Genomic DNA, 6421 nt, shown 5'->3' with positions numbered 1-6421 from the left:
AAAGCGGGAGGTAGCTCAAGTTCGGATGGCAGCCTACAGACAGAAAGTTGCCCGCTATTACAATTCCCGGGTCAAGAATAAAGTCTTTAGAGCAGGAGATCTAGTGCTTCGACGAGCCGCTGTCTCGCAACCTCAGGATCGAGGGAAGCTCGCCCCAAATTGGGTAGGCCCATACGAAGTCAAAGAAGTAGTCCGGCCTAGAACTTATTACCTCAGGGAGCTCGGAGGATCAGACCTCCCGCGACCATGGAGCTCGAAAAACTTACGAATGTATTACCGATAACTTTATTTTAAATAAAAGTTTCATATCTACATGTCTCCTCTCTTGGCACGAGCCTATATCGACAGGACAGTCAAAACAAACTGTGTCGGGAGCAGGAGGAGAACTTCGTCTCAACAAAATTGAAGGCCCGGTTCTCCTTAGACCGGATGGGGGGAGAGGCAAAACAGCGTCCATATGTGCCCCCACAGTCCTGTTAAGGACAGAAGGAGGACTTCGCCCTAACTTGAGCAAAGTCAAAGGCCCGATTCTCCTTAGACTGGATGGGGAGAGAGGCCAAACAGCGCCCATATGTGCCCCCACAGTCCTGTTAGGGACAGGAGGAGGACCTCGCCCTAACTTGAGCAAAGTCGAAGGCCCGGTTCTCCTTAGACCGGATGGGGGGAGAGGCCAAACAGCGCCCATATGTGCCCCCACAGCCCTGTTAGGGACAGGAGAAGAACCTCGCCCTAACTTGAGCAAGGTCGAAGGCCCGGTCACACTTAGACCGGATGGGGAGAGAGGCCCCGCAACGCCCATATATGCCCCCATAGCCCCATTAGCGACAAGAGGAGGACCTCATCCTAACCTGAGCTAAAATCGTACGTCAGAAATAGGGGAAGAACCCCGTCCTGACACCAATTAAGGTCTGGTCATTCAAGATCGGATGGGAAAAAAAGGATCTTCCCAGCGGCCCCTTCGCGCTCCCGCAACCCCACCAAGAGTAGAGGAAAAACCCCCACTCGAAAAAGAAAAAGGAGAAAGGGGAGGGGAGTTAAAAAGGAAAGCGACGGACTGCGTTAGCGACGAATGAAAAACAAACGGCATCAAAGATGCAGGAAACCTCGTCCCAGCAAGGATTGGGGTTCTTATCAAAAACCCTGGCCTTCAAGAAAGCCCTCAATGCAAGTCCGAGATAAGATAACTTCCTCAGGGTGACGAGAAGCTCAGACCTCCGAGCTCGAACTCTGAAAGAGGGCATCAAACCTGAGTGGCCCCGGGCAAATCTGCGGCCATGGATGAAAGGATGGGTCAATGCGACGGCAATCGGGTACCTCCGAACGGTATCGATTTCAAGCAAGGCAAAAATCGAAAGAAGCTCGGCAAGCGACAATTCAACACATGAGTAAAAGAGGTAGCGGAAGATTTCCTTCTCATGTTATTTATTAAATATGCATTACAGAGCCATTAAGGCTGAAGAAGAAGGATGACTGGAAAAGCGAGCTGACGCGACAACGATCAGCGACCTCCGAACGACGTCGAAAAAAAAAAAGAAGAAGAAGAAAAAAAAAAGAGAGAAAAAGAAAAAGAAGGGAATACAACAATAACAATGGTAAATGAAAGAAGTTCGGCAGGCAGCAATTCGACGCAAAGTGCAGACGAAGTAACAAAATCTCCTTCTCATTCTTGATTAACAAAGGTGTACGTTACAAGGCCCTGGGGGCCGAGAAAAAAAAAATATTACTACAAGACTCAAAAGGAACACTTTGGAGATCACTTCGAGCTCCCAACTTCTCCTTCCGATTCCATCCTTCTCGGCAGTATTTTCCAGTGCGTGTGATAAATCCCTCAGCTCTCGCCCCCCGCCTCATTCTGCTCTATCGTCGAAACCCTAGCCCTAGGGGGAAAAGGGGGGATAGAATTTAAGGGGCAGCGACGGCAATGGCAGCGGCGACGACGACCTGCATCAAGAAGAACCGGAGGCACCCGGGAGGCCGCGATGGCGCCGGAGGCATGCACCACCACCGTATGCTCCACGACAACCACCATCCTAGGTACTTCGGCAAAGTCGGCATGCGCTACTTCCACCGTCCCCGCAACAAGTTCTACTGCCCCGCCGTCAGCGTCGACCGCTTCTGGTCCCTCGGCCCCGACGACATCAAGAATCCCGCCACAGCTTGTGACGACAACTCTGCCCCCTTGACCGGTGTCACCCCATTCAACTACTCTGAAATTCTCAGGTGGAACGCACTCACCGGTTGTCCCCATTATTAAATCCCTGTTGTTGAAGGAATTCTCCCTCGAGCCCCCTTTGAGGCGATGGGAACCCTCAGTGACAGTTCGACAGTCGGAGAATTTGCAGGCTGCTGTTTTTTCCCTCATACTCCTCTCAGTCCGTGGCATCCTCTCGAGGTTGGCCTCCGGGGCAGAAGCCCCGACGGAAGAACCCCCCGAAGGGGCTCGGAAGACTGAAGGCAGCGGGGAACCGGTGGAGATGGCAAAAACTGGTGCGAAGAGTGCTTGGAGTCAAGAAGGGCGCCGATGGGGGGGCTAAACTCTCAGGCGGAAGAAGGGCGCCAACTCTCAGGCAAAGTGAAGCCTCAGGAGAGAAGGAGGGGGCTTAAATAAGCGACGGGGCCTGGCGCAGTTATGGTGGCGGATATCCCTAAGTCCACCAGTGTCCGCCACATGTCCCACTCATCGCGGTGTAGGGCTAACTGCTGGCGGGACCATTATGGTGTGGCGCTTGGGACTACGCTCCGGTAGAAATTCTGAAAGGACCCTTCGGATCGCCTCGGTTGGAAAAAAGCTCCGGCACGCGTGCATTAAATACCAAAATATCTGAGGGCGATCGTGCACAGGATTCAAGGGGACAACTTCGGCTGTGAAGTTTCTTCGTACTTCCTCCATTCGAAACTCGAACTTGAAAGTAGGGAGACTGGTGTTGGGTACAAAATACCCCAACAGTCGAAGTTCGCGTCAGGAGTGACCCTCCGGGGATTCTGCCAACTTCTGACCTTCGGCGACATCTTTCCGAACCTCTCTGGCGGTCGAGCCTCCGCAGCATTCTCGAGTTCTGCCGATGGATAAACCCCCACCAGCGTCGACCAGATTCTTCATGACAGACGGACTCCTACGGGAGCCGGGCTTCGTCCCCGACTTCAGCTACAGGAAGACTTTCTTCCGGACTCCTACGGGAGCCGGGCTTCATCCCCGACTTCGACTACAGGAAGAATTCGTCCGGACTCCTACGGGAGCTGGGCTTCGTCCCCGACTTCGGCTACAGGAAGACTTCGTCCGGACTCCTACGGGAGCTGGGCTTCATCCCCGACTTCAACTACAGGAAGACTTCGTCCGGACTCCTACGGGAGCCGGACTTCGTCCCCGACTTCGACTACAGGAAGACTTCGTCCGGACTCCTACGGGAGCCGGGCTTCGTCCCCGACTTCGATTACAGGAAGACTTCGTCCGGGCTCCTACGGGAGTTGGGCTTCGTTCCTGACTTCGACTACAGGAAGACTTCGCCCGGACTCCTACGGGAGCCGGGCTTCGTCCCTGACTTCAACTACAGGAAGACTTCGCCCGGACTCCTACGGGAGCCGGACTTCGTCTCCGACTTCGACTACTGGAAGACTTCGTCCGGACTCCTACGGGAGCCGGACTTCATCCCCGACTTCGACTACAGGAAGACTTCGTCCGGACTCCTACGGGAGCCGGGCTTCGTCCTTGACTCCGGCTCAGGAAGCCTTTGTCCGGACTCCTGCGAAAATCAAACTTCGTCTACAGAAAGCCTCTGACTGGGCTCCTACAGCAAATAGCCCTCACCTATAGTACTAACGCCCAAGGCACCCAACGGTAAACGGTCCGCCAGCAATATCCGAGCTCCTTTCAGAGGGACAGCTGCCTCTCTCCGCCAGGCACGTCAACCGAGCTTCGGCCGACAGGCCTGGGCTCCCTGGCTGGCCGCAGTAACGGTCACGACTCTGCTCCACTTCCTACAATAGATTTCGTGCGGCTCCATCACTCCCTAGCTGGCCGCAATAATGGCCACGATTCTGCTCCACCTCCTGCGACGGATTCTACGTGGCTCCACCACTCCCTGACGAGTCGCGACAACGAACGCCGCTCCACTCTCTGCAACTGACTCCACGTGGCGAGCCATGGTGACAGCCATGACTCCCCCCATTACTCTTCATAATAAACTCTTCCTGACCCCTAGCGGCCCACTACTAGGCGGTTACAAACGTCGCTATCAATCCGTTGCTCCCTCTGCCTATAAAAAGGGGACCCCAGATACGTTATTCTCTAAGCTCTAATGTTCTATCCAAAAATTTTGCTAAAATTTTCGTTCGAGCACTCCATTCTTGTTGAGACAGAGAACTGACTTGAGCATCGGAGAGTCTAGTCGGAGCAACCCCAACTCCGGTTTAGGCTTCTTTTGCAGGTCCCGACGGCGACCGCGGCTCCCTCGACTCCAGCTTCTCCGATGCAGACGGATTTTTGCACCAACAATCATATATAATATATTATAAATAAAATATTACTATATTTATTAATATATTAATAATTAATAGATTCTATAAAAATATATTTATTAGTCCTATAAATTATTAATCCTATAAAAATATATTAATTGTTATTATAGAATTAATATTTTTATTTATACTTATAATATATTATTTATTAATATTAATATTTACTTTAATTAAAAAAATAAGGTAAATAGAAATAATATTTTAAATATTTTTATTATGTAAATATAAAGTATAATAAAATATTTTTATTCTAATTGAAAATTATTATTGAATTATAATATGACAATAATATGATAGATGATATATTATAATATAATATATATTATAAATATAATATATAATATCAAATATAATATAATATTATATATTACAATATTGATATAATATATTAATGATATATTGATACACCAATTTTTTTGTTCGACAAAGGAGTATTTTTATTCTTATATTTCATTCTAAGATCATTATCTTGAGGTGATCTTGGATTTTCGATCTCGAGGAAAGATATCCCGTTAATAAGTTGGAGAGTGATTTGAGAAGTGGGGGTGATTTAAAATTACTATTATGATCACTATGGCGCAACCAAATTTAGTGATTTTATCACTTTCATTTGCATAATTTTTGATCTTGAGTGGATCACCTCATAACAAATATCCCATTGAGAATTTATTTAGTTTATCCCCACCTAAGTTAAAGCTATTGTCTTGTGCGTTGTCCGTTCGGCGTGTGGAAGCCAACCAAGATGCCGGGGTTGCTAGCCTCGTGTAGAAAAGGGGTTGCAGTGGTGGCGGTTGCTATTGAAGTGGCGTGGGTGGTGCATGCCGTCACCATCAAAGTAGAGGGTCAAAGCATGCTATCTCTACTGAAAAGATAACAAGCTCGTGGAGGATGTGATGGTGTTTGGGCTCACTGCATCTGTAGGTACCAAGGCTGATGTTACAAGGGATGCGGTTGTAAATGGCAACCAATGGGGGCTTGGTTGATAGGACATGTTACTGGCCCAAAAGGAGGGGGATTTCTCTCAACAAGATTTGCAGACAACAACATCATAGCTGAGAGTGCAGAGATCATAATTGAATTGGAGCAAAAATCCTCACTCAATCGTGTCAAAAATGGTGGAATTAGAGATGGGGAAAGGCTGGAGATGGGAGAACTTATTGTCGCTGAATTGCCGGAGGAGTCACCGTAATGTGCCTGCTTTTGATGGATATTTTGACATATAGACAAAACTAAAAAGATATCTGGTTCGCAATCAGAATCAGAATCAAAATAAAAATTAGAATTGATATTGAAACGACCAAATTTTTCAAAGCATTTAGTTCGTGATCGAAATAGAAATTGAAATAAAAATTTGAATCCTTCGAAAGAAATTGAGTTTTAGATGATCATTTCTATTCCACTTCAAAATCAGAATTGGAATAAGACTTTCAATCAATAATTAGAATGGGAGACACATATTCTCATTTCGATTCCAGATCTCAACTCTGTCCTATCAAATGCCCTTTAAGTCCATGTCAACCAACTTTCTTTATGCCAGCTGCCACACGGGCACATCCATCAAGCCCTAATTTGAATTGGGAGATGGGTAAGCCACATTACTGCAGTGTGAAAAATACAAGATTGGTACTGCAGCAATTTGCAGAGAAGTATTTGTAATTTTATACAAAATGTAGGAAGATTTTTTTTTTTAATCCAAAATTTAAAATAAAAGAATTCTTTAGGGATAAGGAGTCTTGCTGATAATTAAAATCTTGGTGGCAACTGTGCTTCTAATATGTCAGCACTCTGGTAGTCAATCAAATTTCTGATTTAATAAAAGCTTGGGTCCCTCTCGATGTGTGGCAAACCAGTATCCTGATTCTCCTGAGATAAACTATTCTCACAACAGATAAGAATGTTAATTAAT

Source organism: Elaeis guineensis, chromosome 14 (genome assembly GCF_000442705.2).
Source record: "Elaeis guineensis isolate ETL-2024a chromosome 14, EG11, whole genome shotgun sequence".
In the NCBI taxonomy this organism is placed as follows: Eukaryota; Viridiplantae; Streptophyta; class Magnoliopsida; order Arecales; family Arecaceae; genus Elaeis; species Elaeis guineensis.
Note: the sequence above shows the minus strand (reverse complement) of the source record.